The following is a 22,227-nucleotide window of genomic DNA, read 5'->3' as shown; positions in this document are numbered from 1 at the left end:
TACCTACTAATTTAATGTCCAAATGTGTGCAATTGTAGAAATCTGAATTTTTAAAGCTAAGTAGGTTACATTCACAAATCTATCTTAATTTAATCACATAGCACATTAGGATAAAATGGTATTTTAAAATGAGAATCAAAATAAAAGGACCAGAAATTTTGGATGCTTTAAAATGATTCCTTGAGAAATTAATTTCTTATGTACTAATGACTATGATGGATAACAGTATATGCTTTAGCTCTTTATTCCTACATATCCTTTTGCATTCATTCTGTGTATGTAATATGTAAACTAGACCCATCTGATCAGAACAGGACGAGACTAGCAAGATAATGGCCTACCACAGAAGAACCAGACAAATCTAAAAAGTGATTCTCTTAAGAAAAAGAAATCAGAGGAGCCAAGAGCTGGGAAAAGACCAAGGATAAAGAATAAACCAGTTTAATTAGAGGTAGGCAAGCTGGTGTGATCTTGGCTTTATAGAATTTAAAGTAGTCATGATTTGAATTTTGATTTCTTTTTTTATCTAAGCCTCAAAGTTCAGGAAAAGTGGGATCACTTTTAAGTAAAAAGATTCTTGTTTTGACCCGCTGTAAAGTTATCTACGACAAATCTGCATTATGCCTAGTCCTATCTTCTCTGCTGTATTCAAGGCACAGCATGCAAGACAAAATATAACAATATTGTTGCAATCTCCACAGAGAGCCTGGAATCATACCAAGGGATAGTTCATTACCATCTCTTAAAGAAATATGTCTTACACTATAAGCTTTGCAGTTTATTTATATATTTTTGCCTTATATCTATATAAAACTCCACTGAAAGCAGTTTACTTTCCTTCAAGTAAAAGAGTATGTACAGGCAACACAAAAACTAGAGTAAAGCAGAATATTATAAAATCCTTTTTACAAACATACCTTCCCAACAGTCAAATAACTGTTGATAAAGGTAGACTAAGATAAGCTAAGAAAAAGTGCTTGTTACTAATAAGTAATTTCTGAATTCGTATGTTTGATTAACAAGGAGAAAGTAACCACTATAGCTCTAAAAAAAGGCAGCTACATAATAAGTTTATTAGCTTACTTAGCCTCCTTTATTTCAGATCAGTTCAATCTCCACAAACAGAACTGTTCTTCTGACTGCTAGATTTATATAACTAGAGTATGAGATTGCCCTCTAGATGTTAAAAATTTGGCTAGATAATTTGTCAGTCTTTGCAGAATAGAGAGAGAGGACACACTGTGTGATTTGTGATTTCAGACTTCTGCACTCAGGGACTTAAAGCATAGACAGAATGAAAACATCAGAATAACTAAGTAAAAGTCGCAGCTAGTATAATTGCAGAGAAAGGGAGAGGCATAAATCTCTCATCTATGTATCCTTACAAGACATCTACTGTTTTCAATCCAATCCTAGAAATCACTGTATCATAAGACATCTTTAATATATTCATTGTTCTAACCTAAAATCAAGCCCTAAGCCCTACCTGGCGTAAATTAGAACCTGTTGCACAAGAGTTCTTTCATTGAAATAGGTGAAATAAAAATGTATAAGGAAGGCAATTTGAGCCAGACTAATACCCTTAGCCATTCTGAGACTCCACAAAGAAGTCTTACTCATTTCAGTGGAACTGTTTTTGCCATATGATTCAGTTTAATCTGCTTAAAATTTTCTTAATGATTATAATCAATTCACACTCTCAACAGAACTATGATTTCCTACCAGAAGCATCAAACTCATCAAAAAAGATTTACCATGAAAACTGAAAGGATGAGTAAAATTAATACAAAGTACAATTCTCTTACATGAGAAGAAATCTAAAGCTTCCCTATCCATTAGGAAAAAAAAAAAAAAAAAAAAAAAAAAAAAAGAATTGATCTCTTTGCAAAGACAAGTTATCACTAATTTTTAAACTAGAAATGATGCTGAGAGGATCTTTCCTAATTCCTTTTGGCCTTAAGGGAGAATTTCCCACAATTCAGGAAGGCCTGCACCTGAAGTTTTGTTCTTATTTCATAATGCTTAAAGATCCCACTCAAACTCAGGAATTCACTGAGACAGGAGAGGAGAAAGTCTCATCCCAATACTGTGCAGGTAAACAGTACAAACAAAAGGTGCAATTGATAATTTGTTTATCATGACCATTTCGTTACTGTAAAAAGAAATTCCTGAATTAACTACAGAATAGATTATGTATTTGTAGCCTACTTTATTTATTTTCCTGTATTTATTTTTCTGTATTTCCAACACAGTATGATTGCCTTTCTACATGCTGCAAATGATAAAAAAAAAAAAAAAAAGAAGATAAAGCAAGTCAGATTAATTCAAATTATAAATAAGGCCTATTTTTAGCGGATACTGTAAGTAACAAAGAAAGTTAATGGATTCTTCATCTCTTGATTCTTCAAAATAAGAACAGCTGTCTTTCTGATACATTTAATAGTATTAATCAAATACTACAGGAAAATATATGTTTAGTGTGCAGGAAAACAGACTAAATTTATTTTCATTTCTTGCCCAATATATTAAGATACATATTTACAAAACCTAAATCATTTGAACATAACAATCCAACAAATCTTACCTTTCCTGTCCAAAGGATGAACTTGTTAAAATCATATAATATATATAACTGAAATAAAATTATAGGGTATTTGTAATACATCTGAAAGTTCTGTTTTGGTGGTTTCCATGAATAGGCTTAGATATGTCTTTATTTCATTCTTGCAATTTAATTAAAAATCTAAAGTATGTTTTGTTTTTCTGCTTTACTTATGAGCATATTAAAAGTCTAAACTCAAAGTTATGTATACATATTTACAACCAGATGTGCAATAACACGTCCCATTTTCTGGAGCGCTCCCAGTTTTCTGGAGATTTTAAAAACATGCATGTTAAAACCTAGAGTTTCAGAAGGGTTCTTCTGTCATTCCAAGCCTTAAATGAAATGTCTAGATTCTCCAGCGATCCTTGTCCAGCTGTTAGCACTGAGCAGTGTTGTTTTTGCTTGCAACAGAGCCAATTCTGAACTCTCTGTGGAGGTCTCCAGCTAAAATCATTCTTATTTTAATATGCTATTGAAACTTTACATGAGATATTTCTGTAAAATTATTTGAAATATTATTAACATATGCCTTTAATCTTCTTTTATGGTTATGTTATTTTTTCCCACATTTGCCTATTTGTTCACCCATGGCATCCCGGATCCATTCTGAGGTTTTGTTTTACCTGTTTTGAGTACCAGGCCCCCAGTTTACAATCAGGGTAATAGGCACTATTGCAGTATTTTTAAAAGAAAAGCCAGGGGAGAAAAAAAAAGAAAAAAGAAAAAAGAAAGAAAAAAGTATTTTTAAAAACATAAAAAACCCACCAAAATATTTCTAAAAAGATTTCTAAAACCAAAGATTTTCTACAGCAAAAAGTGTGGATGGAGATAAAAGTATACTTTTATCATAGTTCCTGGATATGTCAATGCAGAACTAACACCTTTTTCAAGCCTATGCAAATGGCTAATTCTCACAGAAGATTAACACAGGCTTCAAGCCTCTACAGACAGGAAGATTGTTCTCATAAACAAAAAGCCGTAGGCACTGTGGGTATCTACATGTACACTGAGTATTTTGGTGTCTTCAACCCTAATCTATAAATTGCCTAGTACACAACTAGTAAGGCCAATGCAGGCGCGCTTTCGAAACTCCCAGTGACTAAGACCCCTAACGAGGTGAAGTCGGGATCTTCTGAATCTTCTAACGATGCCCAAGAGATCAAGGGGGCTTAAACATAAACTCTCGTGTCCTGGGGCATCTTGGATTGCAAGATGACTCTCTAAATGCTGTTGATCTTAGTGTTTTTTTTTTTTTTTAACATCTAATTTATTTTTTTAGGGCTCTGGGGGTGAAGCTGATGGAGGTGACATGCTTGTTTGAACTTGCTCTCCTGGGACTTACTGAGCAGAGCCTACACCATTTCTCCCTGCATTCCTGGGGAACGAAGAGGGGAGGGAAATAACTTGTTGCCGAAATAATAAAAAATAAAATAATAAAAAATGGCGTTGGGGAGTGAGAATTTAATTTACCTGCGTTACTTCTAAGACTGCTTTGAGCAAAGCCCTCACTCCTGTCACAGGCACCGACCGACCACACGCAGCGCGGGGGAGCGGCGGCGGCGGCCGACGGGAGATGGAGACGCAGAGCGGAGCGCGGTTAGCGGCCGAGGAAGCCGAGTCCTCCGTTACCGGCGGCGCCGCGGTGAGAGGCCAAGCGCCAAGCCCCGCCGTCCACCCTCGGGTACGCGCTGGGCACGGCGCGTAGAGGTCACCAAGCTGCAGGGGCGGAGGAGGCAGCGAGCGGCTCCCTCAGCGCCCCGCGCCTCAGCCTCGGCGCTGCCCCTCCCCCCACCAACGGCCGCCAACGGTCGCGGCGCGAGCCCCGCGCGGCACCCGCGGCGCGAGCCCCGCAGCGCCCCGCGCGCGCTGTGGCCGTTGGCCCCCGGGCCGGGCCCGCGTGGGGGAGGCGGGCCCGGCGGGAGGGGAGGGAGCGCCCGGGCGGAGGAGGCGGTGCCTGGGCGGGAGGACGGGCCGAGCGGGGGAGTTTATCCCACTAGAAGGGAACAGTTTCAGCTGCTGAGCTGTGACAGCAGCGCCAGGTCAGTGCGGACTTTGCGGGGCCCTTCTCTGCCGAGGCGCGGGGCGGGCAGGCGGTGCTCGAGGGGCTCTGCCCGCGGTCGGGCGGGACACGGGGACGGCAGGTGGGTAGTGCTGGCTGGGCGTCCCCGCGAAGCTCCTGCTCCTCGGCCCGGCAGCGAGTCCCGGGGAGCCCGCGGCGGCGCGAGGAGGGCGCGGAGCAGGGAACGGGTGAGCCGTCCCCGAGGGCAGGGGCAGCGGGGCGCGCAGGGCGCTCACCTGCCCGGCCCCTCATGAATGGGAAGAGCTTTGTGTCCCTTTCCCTTCCCTGCTCCCGCCGATGCGCTGCGGGACTCGGCGCCAGGTGCCCCGCGCTCACCGGGCTGCGCTTCTCCGGTAGCGCCGTGACGCGGGAGGGCGAAAGGGGCCCCGGAAAGGGCCGGCGGCGAATCAGGGCGGGTCCCTGACCCCTGCCCATCCCTCCGAGGGCTTTGCACGGCTGTCAGGTCCCGTCTAACAGTAAGTATCCCATACACATATGTGTCTGTGTGTGTATATATATATATTTGTACAAATACACACTTTTTTTCTAGTAACTATTAGCATACACTGTAATCAGTAATTTAACTTTTAAAGGGTTACTGCGAGTTGTTACTAGTTAACGAGAGGTTCCTGGTAGCACCAGTGTATGGCACATGGCGCTCAGCACCGTCGTGCCTCGAGCCTTGTGCTGCGGCTGGCGCGGGCTGCATGAAGGGTGCTCTGCGTTGCTCCTCTCCCTGGCTAAAGTGAAAGGTTAGTGCAAACATTGCACTGATTTCCGTACCAGGTGGTAAGGAATGGCTTTTAGCAGCGTGCTGAGGCGTGTGGCAGCACTCAACACAGATGGGTCAAGGCGGGGAGAAGGCCGAAAGAAGAGTTAGTGTGGATTTTTGAATGGTAACTAGTAAGACTATTTTCAAGGTATTTTTTAGGCAAGCAGCTTTTGGATTTGAGCTGGGACATCAGTTTTGTACCATGTCTCCTTAACAGTTAGTGATCCACAGATTCAAGATAGAAAATATCAGAACTTTGTTAATTTATATTAAAGTTGTGGCCTTTAATCTTTCTTATGATACTGACAAAAACACCCACTATTCACATTTCTTCAAAATCCTACTCCTTCCTATCAACTTTTGGAAATAATTATTTGGAAATAATAAATCTATTTCTAAATCAATAAATTAAATTGAGGCTCAAATAGAGTTAACGTTAGTGTAAACTTCTACCTAATTTAATCCCTAATTAAAAAGAACCTTACAAAAAGTTATACTGTAAAAACTGGAAAGCCATCTAAAAGAAGAAAGAACACTCTATTTTGTACAAGACTAGATTAAAATTCATAATGAAAAAAGTATTTAGGATGTTTTCGTCTTGATTTGAGGCCTCTTCCTGATTTTTGACTTGTAATCATTTCAAAATTGCACTGAACATATTTTTAGTGTGTTTGTTCTTCTCCTTACTCTAGTTAGTAGTAGTTGTCAGAATGGTTAGTTTTGGATATTTGATATTCAAAATTTGAGTTTCTTTTACTAGTTTTGTCTCGAGCTTTATTCCTCCTTCTGGCATATGATAAAACTGTGTGCAGCACAGTTACTCAAGAGAAATTAAAATACAATTATAAATTATCCATGCTGAGTCCCTTTGAAGTCATGGCTACAAAACTTTCCATTATTGATGCTTGCTTCACTTTTTTATCACTAATACAGTTATTAAGAAGCAGACTTGTCCCAATCTAGCACAATGTTGGGTGAGGAATCCCAATTACTCTGTGCTGTCTCTTTCTATAAAGATGTGTAGTATGTATTTAAGAGTAGGAATCTATTTTTCAGGTACTGCATCCCAAATGTGAAGCATGTATCACAACACACTCGTGCAGGAGAAAAAGTTGGAAATAACATGAAGCAAGGGATCCCATTGTTATACTCATGTCCTATGTATCCATGCCCCAAACAGAACCTGGATTTTCCCATTACCAGATTAATTCTTAATGACTTTATTTCTCTGTTAGAGAGCACTTAGGGGAGGAAAAAAAAAAAAAAAAATGAGTTCTTCCTGGGGAAGTTATTCCAAGACTGAAAGAAAGATGAAAGAGTTTTATATAAGATTTGCTTTTGGATAATTAGATTCACAGTAATATGAACTGTAAAGTGATTCCTACATGAAATGATAAACTTGTTATGATTCTTTTATATGGGCTTGTTTTTTTGTTCCTTTGTTTTTACTTTTTTATGTAGCATAATCTCTTTTTTCAGTTCTATCAGATTCCAGTTAGTGAGTAAGGAGAGGGGGGAAAAAAAAAAAAAAAAAAAAAGACAGGTGCTAGGCAGACTGTGATGGGACACCTGTGAGAAATGGGGCTTGGCCTACTTTCAGGTCTCATAGGTATAAAGAGATATGAAGGAGAAAATATGTGGCATCTATCGGAAGGGCTGAAATTCTACTTCAGCCTGAGTTCTTTTACTGCAACAAGGACTTCTCTTCTGCCAGTTGCTGCAAAGAAATCAACTCTTTTCACTTTCTATGGCAAAAGCCTACAAAAGATTTAGGTTTAGTCTTCTCATGTAGCAGAAAAGTAGCTATATGTGATGCTTAGTCTGCAGTCTTTGTATCTCAAAACTTTCACAGAAGTTAGGACAAACAGATCATATATTTCCCTCCACTTACATAACTTACCTTTCAGTAGATTATTCGGCCTATTTGTCCTCTTACAAACCATAAAATTCTAAAGAATTAATCTAAACAATTATATCATTCTCCAATTAAATTTCACAGTACATTAAATACATATTATCTAGTGTGTGTGGTTGTTTTTTTTTTTTTTTTTTTTTTTTTTTTTTCCAAATCTGTGCATCTGTGCTGCAGTAATTCCTAGCAGTCCAGTCGGGATAAGGGCCATCGGAGTACTCACTCAAATGACAAGGTTGGCGGTATCCTTACCATGTGTACATACACTAAGTGTCATGTGAGAGTGCAAGCAGTAACAAATTTACATTGGAGACCCAATGTAGTAGTGAGGTTGACACAATTTTTTTAATTTGCACTTTTGGTGTTTTTTATGTATACATACAGCAGTAATAGATTCTTACAACAGTAGTAGAAGCTAATCTACACTATAAAATCAAAAATGTTAGATGAATACATTATAGCAACTCCTCCCCCCAAAACAAACAAACAAACTTCTAAGCAGCACCTTGTTGTATTTACTCTGATAAATACTGGCTTTGACTATAAATGCCAAAATAAATTCTACTTCCAAGAGAAGATAAGTAAGAAGCTGTTTTGCGCAGGTGATGCTTTGTGCACTTGCATAAGCCACCCCTTCGCTCATGACTAAGCAGATTACCTTTATGCCATGCAGTCTGCACATTCAGGACAAAGTCTATGAATTCAAGTCTATGAATCCCAAAGTCTACTCTGCTGGTTGATAATTAGCAATTTAATAACACAAAGCTTGTGTGACTGTGTATGAGTATACAGGCACAAATGTGCTTTCAGATACATATATATATGATGTATGTGTATGTATGGTTGTGTGCATACTTGCAAGGGATATATGTGTGTGTGGTTAATGAATTAACTGTGTTATGGAATGGCTTCCTACTTATATATAGCTTTTCTATATTACTGATATAATATGCATTAATGCAGTATAATAAATATTATACTGAATGAGAGCCCAACAGAGAAATAGATGGAACATCCCATAGGGTTGAAATGAGATGATGTTATTTTATGGTAAGATGCATAAAATCTAGAAAAAATAACACAGCTTTATTCAAGTCAAACAAAGTTCTGTTTCAGTAGAGTCTGGTTTGCAATCCAAGCGCGATCAAGTACGCGTCTTGCTTCCACGAAATCACTACTGAAGCCCATCTGCGGTTTTAGCATACGAAACATACAGGGTCCAACTCTAAGTTGCTGCTTGCTCCGTGAAACTAAATGCTTGAAGTTAGGTAACCATAAATATATATTATAGCACACTTGCATGTATTTATTTTAAAAATGATGGTGGAATATAGGTGATGTGTTTTCCTGCTTTATGTTTTCGAATGTATGTGATCAATTTCTTAACGTACTTTAAGTGTGAGCAAAATACTGACACCATCATACGGATTTTGTAGTTAAGATCAGTTTAGGCTAGACCTTCAGATTATGCATGTGTTCTAGTTTGGGGTTTTATAGCAGCTGCTATGGGAGGAGAACGTAACACTTCATGCCATTTAACGGTGGTGATAATTTCATGAGCTCCATGGGGATTTTTATCTTTTCTCTTTATCACAAATCTGATTGACACTTTTTAGATCTCCTCTTGCCTGAATTCTGTTTTTCTCTTTTAAACAGAACTTTCTTCTACAATTCCTTCAATTTTCTTGTATAAGCTTATACAGTTGTAAATATGTTATTTTGCACACAGGCATTTCTAGTTGTCAAGGAATAGGAATATAGAGTGTGAGCGATAGAGGTTTTTTGTGTAGATTTTCATCCTTTTCAGCTGAGTTTAAGCAGTTATTCTGCAGACAATTTCATATTTGCAGAATGTAGCCCTGCCCAGAGTTATGAGCTGCTCTTAAACTTTTTACACAATATGTAATTATATTACATTGCATAAAATAGGATTTTATGTTTTAATATTGCAATGTGAGTCCATAGTGCTTGGGTTTTTATTTAGATTTATTGAACAGAGATGTTGTGTAACTGTAGTAAATAGCCACAGTTGTGTAGCACCAATTTTAATGTTTGACAGGTTTGGAGCTTTGGTTGCTCTCTATATTCATGTAGAATGATACAAAGGTTTGGATAACTTTCAAAACTTATGCTAGGAGCTTTAACATTACTATGGAAGGAGCTCTCAAACATGGTAGTTTGAAACATATGTCAAGTTACCAAAAGAGTCACTCTGTTGCCCCCAAAAAAAGAACTATGAAAAGAAAAATGTTAATTACAGGCTTTAACACTTACACCAAGATCTTCTAGCAGGGGTGGTCAGAAAAACAGGTTTTACTACCTAGACCTGGTGCTTTGCGGTGCTATCTAATGTGGGGGCTTGTGGAAAAATGCAGCCACTTCTATTTACTGCCTTTCATAAGGTACATATTTCCTCATGATAGGTTTAGGTACCGACTTTTTTATGTCTACGGTAAATAAAACTGAAGTTTTTCCTTTCATCTTGAATATGTTTTACTTGGAGTTACTGTTCACTGTTCCCCACAGTGGTGTTACAGCTACAAATTTTACACTGATTCTCCGTTTTTAAACTTAGTATAAGCACGTTACAGTGGTGTACTGCTAAATTGATTTTTTTGAATCCTAGTGAAAAATGTAAAGAATATAAAGCCAAATTTTATTTTCAGTTACACACAAATAAGTCAATAGAGAGGCGAATATAGAAGGCAGAAGGTTGCTTTAGATGCACAGAATTTTATCTGTTTTCTCTAACCTTATTCAGGAGCTTATCTGATAGAATAACAATAAATTTGGAAGAGGCTGCAAGCTGAGATGCTTGTTCTCTCTGAAACAACAAATAATATTTTATCCACCATTTCTTTTCTATTCTCTCAGTATGTCTGAAACAAAGTCCTTTCAGTGACCTACTGACACAGCTGTGTTCTTCCAGATCTCCTCAAGTTAATCACTGGGAGTGGATGGTTCTCTTTTGTGCAGAGTTACTGATCTGTTTTACTGTATTTTTTATTATCCCTCCTGGTTGCCACCATTCACATTTAAACAGAACATATCTAACATGCCTATTTGTAAATCAGGACATGCTATGATAGTTGGATTTAGGAAATGTTTAGAAGTATGAAGAAAAGCATTCTAGCTTTTAATTTATTAGATATAAAGAATTTGGCAGGTGACTGCCTATTGCAAAACACCAATATAAAGGTGGATTTTTAAAGAACTTTGCCTAGAACATTATTAAAATGTATGGAAACAGAAGTTCTGCAAACATGCTTTCACTTTCAGATGTTCCAGCTGCTGCTGAAGAGGGCTTTGAGATGACAAGTAAGATGAACCTTTAAGTTTGTTCAAGGCCAAAGGAATTAGCATTATCTCAGTTCTCTGAACAAAATAAGCAACACTATATTTTTTTTTTCTTCCCCTGGCAGTTTTTTTTGAAGTTTACATTACACCTGCAGCCAGAGTTGCTGAACTGGAATAGGATTTTTAGTAAAGATGTCAGCTAAGTAGGCATTGTTACAATTAACTATAAAATAAGCATCAAAATTAACATTACAAAAGGTTGTGACAACGACTGACTTTAAAATGGGAAAAATAAAAAAGCAGATGCTGAATTACTTTGAAGGTTTCATGTTCACAGTATTTTTCATTATCGGGGCAAGCAAAATAACTTTTCAAAAAGCTGTGGGCCTGATTAGTTGTTCTTCGCTTACTTTTTTAATGTTTGTATCTTTACACGTAAGAAAAAATGTTATTTAAAACAAATGGCATGTTTGCTCTCCACAGTTTTATTTGCCAATCCATTTTGGTTCTGTTTTGCAAAATTACTTCCTTTACTATCACAAGCTTCTTGGAATTGTCTTGAACTGGTTAATTAATCTTGTGATGTGGAGAGCTTCATAATGGCATTATGAATAAGAGACCCGGGAGGATTCCTTGCACAGTTTCCATTGGGCACTGCTCAGAGACTTGTTCTTTGGACCTACCTCAGGTGATCATGCAGGGTAACTTTATCCAGTTAGATTGGGTGTAGTATATATAAATTACTTTCACAAACTTTTGTGTTTTTTTTTTTTTTTTAAGCTATTCAATACTTTATATAAAACACACGCTTAAAATCATTGCACTATTTTAGGTTATTATTCAGGTTAGATGGGAGAAATGGCAGGTTATGCAAGTTATTTTGTGACATAGATAATTACATTGGAGGAATTATTTTCTTAATCCAGGATTACTAATTTCTTATGAAACAGTAATTACAGAAGAGCTGAGGTGGGCAACCTCAACCTGATAGGACTTGAAAAAGCACTGGAAAAACCTTCAGGATCATGAATATGTTTTTGTTCAAAACATATATTTTCTTGTAGACATCTAGAAAATTTATAAGAAAACATATAAGCATGCTTATGTCATAGTGGGTGGTAACAAATTCCAGTATGAAATGATCCTACGTCTATATCGATGCCATCAATTTCATTGTTCTCAGCATTGGTATGTGGTATCGGAGAAATTTTTCATGACTCAGTTTTAAGAAAGCCGTTTTTATACAAAAGAAGTTGCATGCAGCACAGCAGCCCTCTGAACTGTACGTAATCTGCTGTTTCATACTTGGTGATGCAACAGTGAGGATGTGGAAGTCATGTGAGTTTCTTTCCAATCTGTTTTGGGTCACCAGGGTGCCAACTCTCAGTGGGTGAGAGATCAAGTGAAAAGCCAGAAAAAATCTGCCTGAATATTTTACCTTTTTATTTTAAGAAAACACAATTTATTGTCAACAATGTTCTCTTGATTCTTCAAACATAAATATATCCAGAGAACAGAACTGATGCAGAATAGGTGGAGTAACTTACAAGGTTGTGATATGCTTTGTATTTATGATACTGTGGAACATTTAGAATATCTTTAATCTGTAGTAGAAGGTGCTGGTATTCAGTATGGTTAGTTTAATTGTAATGGTGGATTCAGACAGGGATCTAAGGCCAATGTGGAACTGCAGAAGCTCAGGAGGAAAGCTGGGGGCAAGTGATGAATCTGTTCATAATAAGGATTAAGAAAGGAAACTAATTAAAGGAAATTTAAAAGTCTTTGAGACTATTTTGTTGTTTTACCTTATTTTTTACCCATTTTGATACTTGCCAAAGAAGATACTAAAAAGCAGGGAAATTCTTTAAAAATGCTGATGTTTGAATATGTTTCTCAAAATTTAGCCTTTACTATTGGAACCTTCTTGATCTTGGATTCTTCTCTGCTCTTTTATGAGTTTTTCAGCTTTTCTTGGTTTAAGATATGCTGTCAATGCCATAAAGTGGTCTTTCACTGTATTTTGGCATTTCTACTCTTTGTTCTTTTTCTGCCCAAGTTTGTTCTGTTTTTTAAATCTAGCCTTATTTATTGCTCCTTTGAGAACAGGAACTGTCTGATATGCTTAACAACAAGTGACAGCTTTCCTGTCGCTAAGGACAGGAGAACAGGCAGTGAATATTGCTGAAGTCTGAGGTAAGTTTGGAATAACAATAACTTGTACATATACTAAATGTGATGTACTGTATTGTGACTACAAGCTCTGACGCAGGCTGTGCAACCGATTCCTGTCTCCTCCCCCATCCACTAACAGGAAGGCATAGCACAATGTTATACAGCATGTGGCAATTTCAAATTTTTGCAGAAGCTTGACCCTTTGACAGAGGGATAGCTATTTTTTGTGCAAGAATGAATAGATTTAAATAAAAGAGCAAGTAGAAAAACATGAAAATAGAGAGTGATAGTAAGCTCATCTCTCCCTTCCCTATATCCGCATTTGAACAGAAAAGTAAATGAAGGAAAAGGTATGAGGCAAAGCGCATGAGAAAAATGAGGAAAAAATGAAAATATGAGAAAAATTAGAAAAATAGTCTTCTGCAATCCTAGGCTACCATTGGAAGAAACGTGTAGATGAGGCACTTAGGGACACAGGTTAGCAGGTATGGTGTTGGAGCGTTTATGGTTGGACTCGATCTTGGAGGTCTTATCCACCCATCACAATTCTGAGAAACACGAGGGAGACAGTGTAAAAAGGAGAGATAAAGTAGGAAGAAACTCTCATATTGCTCTGGAACAAAAGTAGAGAGAAGAAAATGACGTGGGTATGGCTGTCACTTCCTCGATAATTACTTCAGGAAGAGCTAGTGAATTTAGTAACTATACCTGGCAGTTACTCTGTGGTGAGAAAGGAATTATTTGTACTTCAGAACTATGGGAGTGATAGGGTGCCTGTTCAGCTTTGAATGCAGAAAATAAGACAATGTAGGTAAAATACTAAGTAAAACATTTTTGATTCAACTACATATCATGTAGACTGCCATATAGCTCCTTAAAAGAAGCATCTCCTGACTGAGACTTTCTGAAAATAAACCAGATTAAAAAAAAAAAGCTTTTACAATAGCAATATAGTGAGTGAATTCTATTAGCTTATAGAAGCTAGGGGGGATTACATGAGAGCTGTCATATCCAAAATACGCAGTTACCTGATCTTAGAGCTGTTGTCATCCATCAGCTGAGATAAAAAGTAGGTAATTTGCAGTTTGCTGTAATAGAGCCATTTTTATGTTGTGCAGAGTCTTGAAGTGTGTGTGTGTGTAGGGGGGGAAGGGGGAACCTTCTCATTCCTTGTGACACTTTAACAGGTAGCGAAATGCCTCTGTTACATGATAATTACTGGGATTTTTTTTTTTTTTTACTGATTTTGTTTGCATATCAAGAACGAGATTTGTATTTTACAGTATGCCTCATTGCAGTTTCCTTTTTGCATAGATACAATGTTTCACTGGAATGAAATGTGAGTTTGGGAAAGACAGCTAAATACATTTTGTTTGCGCTCAATAAAAGACTATACCAAAAAGACAAGTTTGGTGAAATTTGAGAGTTCTAGAGTGTTATTCACATTGATATTGATGCCTTAACTACCGCAAGTTTTCACCGAAAACTAAGAGTACCTGCTAAATGTACTGCCAGCTTTCAGGTAGGAAACGGGCCCACATTTAGAAATAAAGCCAATAAAATGGCTGGTGATTTTGAGAGGAAGAAGAAACACATATTCACTAGTCTCAGAGAATTGCTCTAATTGATCTAATTTGTTTAATTTACTACCATGGGAACAATGCCATAGCTTGGGCACAGACTCAGGAACTAGATTGTTAAACTACTAAATTAGGGTGATCCTTGATCTAGTTTTGGCTCATCCAACAAACAGTCATTCAAACATTATCCAGAAATCCATTATCCAAATCCATGTAGTTAGCATGGGCCAGGGACCATTTATAACAGGCCACGTATGTATGGCCACCCAGTGTAAGAGAGGATGGTAATATGAATGCAGCCAAATAGGGCCGGAGTGAGTCCTGGTGCTCTTCAATTCATTAAAATAGCCATTAGTTTATTAATAAAGCCAAAGCTAAAGTGCCTCTCAGATTTATTATAATATTCCTTAAGTTTCTTTCTGCCTGTGGATCCAAGAGGAGCAGTGTTTAGTGTTTCAGTTATATATTTTTGTTTGTTTTAAGCTCTAAAATGGTAATGATTTATCAACTGGAAATCCTGATAAATTTGCAGTCTTATGGCCCATGGGCCAAAAATGGAATTAGCGTATGTGGAAAAAGAGAGGATGTAGACTGATTTTCTTTTATATAAAGAAAATATTGCCTGTTAATTGGAATTTCATATAACTAAATAAAAGGACATGAAGTCCAACGATTTAAAAAGTAGTCCCTGAAATTATTTTCTAATGCCTGGTGAAGAGCTGAGCTATCAGAGCTCATTTTACTTAGTGGCAGAATTCTCTCTGTATATACATCTGTCCTGAGCAGATTTTACTAAAATATTTTTACAGGATGTAGTCATATATTCTGAATACTACCAAAATTTTACTGTCCATACAAGAGTTACAGGTAGTTAACATTGTAACTCACCTTTAAAGAATACATTACAACTTGCTTGTTCTGAAAATTCCTTTTGACTCAAGTGAAAGTACACAGGGCAAAGTTATGAAATGTGTACCCAAGGTGTGAGAGTAGACGGTTATACTTCTGTATAACTATATGGTTCTGACCCTTCATGGTAGTCTGTACAATTTGGCCCTTATACTCACCACCTCACTTACATGAATGAGATCACAAATGAATATTAGGGCTGTGTAACAATACTTCTTAAAAATAGAATCAGACTTGTAAAATCTAAATCTAAACGAACATGGATTTTAAGACTTGAGTGTTTAAGAGCTAAAATATTTGACAAGGTGGCCACGATTTAAAAAAAAAAAATCTGTTCTAAAAGTTGATCAAATATTTTTACTTAAAATAGGTTTTATTTACTTTAGAAAGGATTTATTTAATTTTCAGCTGTGTCATTATTGATGCAGTTAAAGGAGAAGAAAATACCATATTTTGTCAACATCTTAAAAAAAAAAAAAAAAAAAAAAAAGGCAAGACCCACCATAGATAATTGAATAGATAAAGTATTTAAGAAAAAACCCAGAGTAAATGATAACATTTTTGAAGAGTACAAGTCAGAAACTTTTCACAACAAATCACACGTGAGACGCAAAGTACGAGGTGAGATTAAATGTTAATGTTTTAACTTCAAATAACTGACAGGCAAGTTCTATTTACCTTAGCAAGAAGAACATGTCAGCCTTATTAATGTCTTAAATACTGCAGTCAAGAGAAGGGGAAACCTACTGCATGAAAACTATTTATACAGAAAAACATTTCAGGACTGCTTAATCCTTTCCAGTCCTATTAAGATGGGAAGAAATTTTAAGTCACCTTTTAAAAGCAAATCAACATTATTTTTAAACCACCACAAACTGGATTAAAATGCTACCTTATTACATGCAATGTACCCAGCATTATGACTGTAGTCAGTCTGAACTGGATTGAGAAAAGTCATCCAGAAATGCAAAGTTCTTTAAAGTCATTTTCTGCTTTCTCAATTGTCAAGGTACACTTCCCCCCCCGCCACCACCTCCCTCCTTCAAAGTATTCCACCATAGATAAAAGGGAGAATGAAACTGTTATAAAATCATGAATGCTTATGTCAAATCAAGTCAGATTTTTCAAAACGTAATGATTTGAATGAAAGTAAAAGTAGCAGGGAAATACAAATAAAGGAAATAGTGTGTATATTATCCTTGCTGTTAAAAATTATTATTCTGTCTTTACACATTTTTTTTCTTCAAACAGTAGAGCTAAAGTTAGTTTTCTACAGATATGTTTTTCTGCGGAATTTCTATTTAGGCTTTCTGATACCTAATATATAATGAGCTCAAGCTGCTGATCTTTTGGTGGTGACATTAACAAGTCATAGGCATCTGTTTTGATAAAGTTTGATAAATCTTTTGTACTTTATAGTGAGATTTGACTGAAGAGCCTGAAGACAAAAGTTTCAAAAATTATTGAGGATGAATGGAGAAAGAGACAGTTACACAGTAGGAATCAGTGAGTGTTACAAACTTTCTTCTTTAGGATTATACTTAGTATACTTAGTAATGAAAAATTACTTTTTAAATGGTCATTGTTTGAATCTGTCTATTAAATATATATTAGTGTTTTTCTAAATTGGTTCATATCACACTTTGAAGTATTCTGAGTGTTTTTGGGAAGTGCTGTCCTTCAAGAGCTACCGGAATAAAATTCTTAGAAAGACCTTGCAGAATGAGACTTTATCTTAGATAATACTGCTACAAAGAGCTAGAAGCACCAGAAATCCTACTGGCAAATATGTTAAATTTTGTAACTTTAATCATGCCTTCCAGAGCAGAAGGGCACAGAGAAGCATCCCAATATTTTAGTTTATTCTTAATTACTGTCAATCTCTTGAAATTTCCTTACTCTTACAGTTGAACCATTGACTATTACTCAAAATTGTTCCAAATCATACATTTCTAAAGCTTGAAACTTTTGCAAAAGAACAGAAAAGCTTCAGTTTGTGGCCTCTGTGAGAGTAAATGCCAGGGTTAATTTATAACTAAAGCAAATGTATCTATAAAAAGAAGAAAAGCTTCATAAGAATTATGTTAACAAATGACAAGAAAAAAGAGGCTTGATAAAAGATATCAGAACTTGTTTGGCACCAGTGATTTTATGACTGAGGAATTCAATTATAGGTGTGTTGGGAGTAGCAAATCACAATTCTTTAAATTACTAATGGGACACAAAGCTCTTTATCATGCTCTGTATGTGTTCGCATAAAATGTTCAGTCCTGCCCTCTGCAAATAAACTTTTAGTACCTATAATATGCATCTGCATCGAGACTCTGTGTCACCAGAGTAGAAAAAGATACACAATTTCTGTTGAATCACTTTTCAAACATGCTTGCTGATATACTCTTCTATTAGCTATTCGGTTAGCCAACACATTGATTTTTTTCTTTATGCAGGTCTGTAGGGTTTTTATTCTCTACATTACTAGCATTTTTTTTGGAACTTTGCAAACAATTTCTATAAAGTTAGATATCTATAGGATAAGTGTACTGTACAGAAGTATTCAGTAAGTCACATCAGTTTGGATTTGTTTAATTCTTTGTTGCTTGAACTTCATAGAGGGCCTTAACCAGTAATTTAGATAGTGACATTCTACTTAGCCAAGAGAGACAGGTTAACCTCAGGTTGATTGCAAATTAACTTCTACAGTCTGCATATAATCTAAATTGTTTTTTTTTTTTTTTAAGGCTGTCTGCTACTTGCTGCTTCAAGTAGTAAACCAGTATTTCTTGTCAATCATTGAAAGAAGGGTGGTTTCTGAAGATGCAGATTTAGCTAATGGAGACATCCCACTGTAACAGCTGTTGCAGGAACCTCTAAAGGAACCTCCCTCACTGACCACCAGAAACCTTCAGATATACTATCCTCACTAGCCTTTGTGAGCTAGTGAGTCAGCCTCATGAGAAAGCCAGAAAAAACTTATCCTGATACAACAAGCATGGAAATGCTGAAGTGTGTGAATTAGTGGCAGAATATAGCACTATATCATGTTTTTTTCATAATTGCTCAACCAAGGAAATAGCAATTTGAATCTGGAACGCATTAATACCTTACAGCCAGTGCTACCCCAATACTCTGATAAAAGCAATCCATAGGCCCTGAAAATTAATCAAAGCTTCATTTCAAATGATGCTGTAGGGGTGCGGGAGTAGGAAGGCAGGGAAAAAAGGAAGAAAGAAAAGGAGAGGAGGAAAAAAAAAAAGGGTAAAAGACTCAGGGAAATACCTTTGTTATGTTCCTGGGGGGGGGGGGGGCGGGGTGTGATGTGTTTGGTGTGTGTGTGTGTGTTTTTTTTTTTTTTTTTTTTTCTTCTTCTTCTTCTTCCCTCTTCCTCAGTTCATACACCGCATGACTTTCCCCTCAACCTCTAGGAATGCATTGGATGTCTGTCAAGACCACAAAGTTGTCTGCACTGTAGAAATGTATGAAAGTTCTCTCTATGCTGAGTTGCCATTGCTCTTTTCCTTATCTGTGAAGGAAGCACAGCAACTCCCACTGGGGAAATTTCATGTTAACTTGATCTTAAAATAAAGAATCAAGGGAAAGGTCATATCCTAATAAGCTGTGCAAATCTAAATTCCCAGGGAGCTTCAAAATGACATTGTATGACTAGGGCATTAACAATTTTCCAACAACATATTTTTGAACTGCTTCCAATAGAGTGTTTTTAACATCCGAGCAAACAGCGAAATAAAGGATATAACTGGTAAAGATGCAGTTGTGCTTTGAAACTCACAATGCATTGCCTGTTGCTGATATGGAGGCTTTGAAATGGATAACCATGATGAAATGGGCAACTTCTTTCTGACCTCATTGAGGTGATAGTGAGGAAGCCATTTATTACTTAATGCAAGTATTACTGTGACTGTGGTGCCAATAGTTTCTAGTCTTTTCCCCAATCTGTGATTATAGACCAATGATTTCCTCAGAATATGTGCAACAAACGTTCAACTTGAGAGGTCTTTCAGTATGATTATATGGTTGTGCTGACAATGAGATATTGAATATAGCCTGTTCAAATATTGACCTATTATATTGACTAAGAGATACACAATTACTGCTCAATAAACTACTCCCACCCCTAAAATGTAAACTAAGTGACAGTTGTTCGAAATTTTGAAATCAATTTTAAAGGAGTCAGTATTTCATACCAAGTTACCTTGTTAGACCAAGTGAGCCTATCACTGGGCTGTGCGAAATATTCTGTAGCTCCCAACAATGGACCGGGTCTGATATCAGCTCACATCAATCTGTTCCATAGTTTAGATATTCTTAAAACATGGGGAAAGCCACTATCTCAATATATTAGTTTTATATAAATGCCATGCACATTTTGTGGGTTCATCCTTTACATTGTAAAGATACGCTAAGGTAAATCTCTGAAGTTGATGCTTGTAATAGAACAAAAACTAGTCTTTGCTTGGTAGATATTTTGGTGTTTAGCCTATTCTGTGATGATGTCCTTGACAGTAGAGAGTTAAGAGATCAAAAATGGGCCCTAAATTCTCAAGCTTTCCCAGTTCAGATATGTATAATGGAATTACGTTATAGTTGCCTTTATTTCCTTGTCATTATCTCTCTAAACTAATTATATCCCTGTTGGCAAAGGGTCACCTAAACTGCCGCAAATTCAGTGTTTTATTTTGTACAGAATATAGTAATAAGGTTTGAATCAGATGTACATGCCTTGTTAAACAACAGACAGGAAGGATGGGGTGTGGGAAGCAGTCTGCTAGTGAAGACCCCCTCTGATCTTTTGGATGGTTCAGAAAGCTGCAGTGTGAGTTCTGCTTGCACTGTGAATATTAGTGAAATTCGGCTATTACAATACATTGCACTGAGCGTAATCCATGTGTCTCTTGAGGACATATGTTGTCTTACAATCTCAATTGTATTTTATTATGTTTTTTTTAGATAAAACTGAACTTTTTTTTAGAAAGCAATCATTTCTGTTGTGATCATATTTCAAATTCAGTAGCTGGCAATTTCCAAATTATTGATTTGGGTTAAGGAATTAAAAATATTTTAGAAGTATTTCAGTACAGTAAAAAATCACAGTAACTCTTCCTGAATATAGCAACATACCCTACCAGAATCACATGATACTTAGTTGTCCCCAGACTTCGTTGAAAGCTTACAAAAAGCCACAGTAAGAATTTTTAGTTCCTCACACTATAATTACTTACCTAGAAAACAAACTGGTTTATAAGAATAATAGGATATGACAGTATAATTTATTGCCAAATTAACTATTGGTATTCTGTCTGTTTAAATTTTAAATGAATTTTTGATTAAAAAAAAATCTAGCTCCCAAATGTATGTACAGATTACTTGTATGATGTATGTAAGATTACTTAGATTAGGGAAAATTATTTACATTTAATTATTCAAAATAACACCTTTCAGAAACAATTGATTTATGTTATTTTAAGCATGCTACCTTATCTACTCTCCATTAGCTTTTTAAAGACAGGAAAAGAGGAAGAATTTCTTTATATAAGTTTAAATCTTAACATATATTCTAATATAAATATACATTTTTGTCTCTGTGATAAATACACTGTGATAAATACAGTGTATATTCAGGACATATCACCGCTGAAAGATTTGCTGTAGGTTATTGTTTCAGGTTACTTAGAGAAGGAATTCTTATATTATTTTGAATGCTGAAAAAAATGATGATAAGAATACATGACATACAAGGGAACTGAAATTTTCTAAATCTCTTCCTCTCTTTTTAATGTTGTTAAAATTTAACATAACTCCTTGTGCCATTATTGTTAGTGCTGTATAACACTATAATTATTAATCTTACTGTAAGGAAGTTATAACCGTGAGTATTTTATATTCATTTCTTATGATAAAGAAATGAAGATACATTTTTCAATGCTAAATATGCTTTAAAAAGTTTCCAACTAAAATTTCCAAGCTTTTCTGGGGGATAAAACTTGAACTACAATGTCATAGTCTATTTTATATTGTTACTAATAAGGAATAGGGCAAATTCATGCCTGTGTTCTATAGTCCCATAAAAGCTTCTGGAGCAGAAATGTTCAAGGTAACTTAATTTTAGAGCACAATTCATAAATAACTCACTGATGTTCAGCACAGATCTCTGACAGTGTTGCACAATATTGCAATTTCAGTTGCAAAATCAAGGTTACCCTGCTTTTGACCTGATTTTACGTTCTTTGTGTAGACGGTAAGAAGTCACTTTGATGGGATAGTTTGAAACATATTTGAAAAAAACGGTATTTAGAAAGATGAAGTACGTAAGCTGCAAAGAACGTTGTTCTAAGAGAGTGGTAAGTATCCTGCAGTATTGAAAACAACAGTTATTGAATCACATGTGAAAACATGTCAATGTATTTTAGTTGGGAATATTCTGTAGGGTCAAAAGTACAGTAGTCAGATGACAAGAGATTGCTCTATCACTGAAAAGTGGCTGAACAGGTTAGGTTATGTGCTTCTTAGTTGGTACAGTTGAGGATATATTTTTTGCTAATTTAAAAGATGCAAGAGATATCTTTGTTTAACAGATGACAGTATACAACAATGTGTATATTGTTATTACTAAGTTATACTTCATTTTAGTACTCTTTCTGCACATTTAGGCTGGGACAAAGCTTGCTTTAACATATAGTCAAAGTAGAGTCCCAAGTTTCTTTTGCCAGATGCTTACCTTGTCACAGTGATAGCACCAATTATGATAGAAGTAAAGATTAGCATTTTCCAGTTCTGCATTGAGCCACATACCACTTTGAAAAGATTTGTGTATCACTAGTTTGTGGTAACCCTTCCAAATGTAGAAATATCTTATAGAAGAATTTCAGTTGCTAATGGAAATATATGTTATTAACAGTATACAAA

At 36.4% G+C, this 22,227-nt stretch overlaps 1 protein-coding gene across 1 annotated transcript in view; it reads left to right on the top strand.

Annotated features, from left to right (window-relative positions):
* The first annotated feature begins 4,606 nt into the window (after nt 1-4,606).
* Nucleotides 4,607-22,227, top strand: part of PPARG (peroxisome proliferator activated receptor gamma) — a 49,986-nt gene continuing 32,365 nt past the window's right edge. Inside the window, exon 1 of the mRNA XM_088522880.1 lies at nt 4,607-4,644. The gene's annotated coding sequence lies outside the window, so the exon portion shown is untranslated. The remainder of the gene's footprint in view (nt 4,645-22,227) is intronic.

The sequence above is a fragment of the Tinamus guttatus genome, unplaced genomic scaffold (genome assembly GCF_059628265.1).
Source record: "Tinamus guttatus ecotype Peru unplaced genomic scaffold, ASM5962826v1 Tinamus_guttatus_pri_ptg000169l, whole genome shotgun sequence".
Taxonomy (NCBI): Eukaryota; Metazoa; Chordata; class Aves; order Tinamiformes; family Tinamidae; genus Tinamus; species Tinamus guttatus.
The sequence above is the reverse complement of the archived record's forward strand: the minus strand, read 5'-3'. Positions and strand labels throughout refer to the sequence as shown.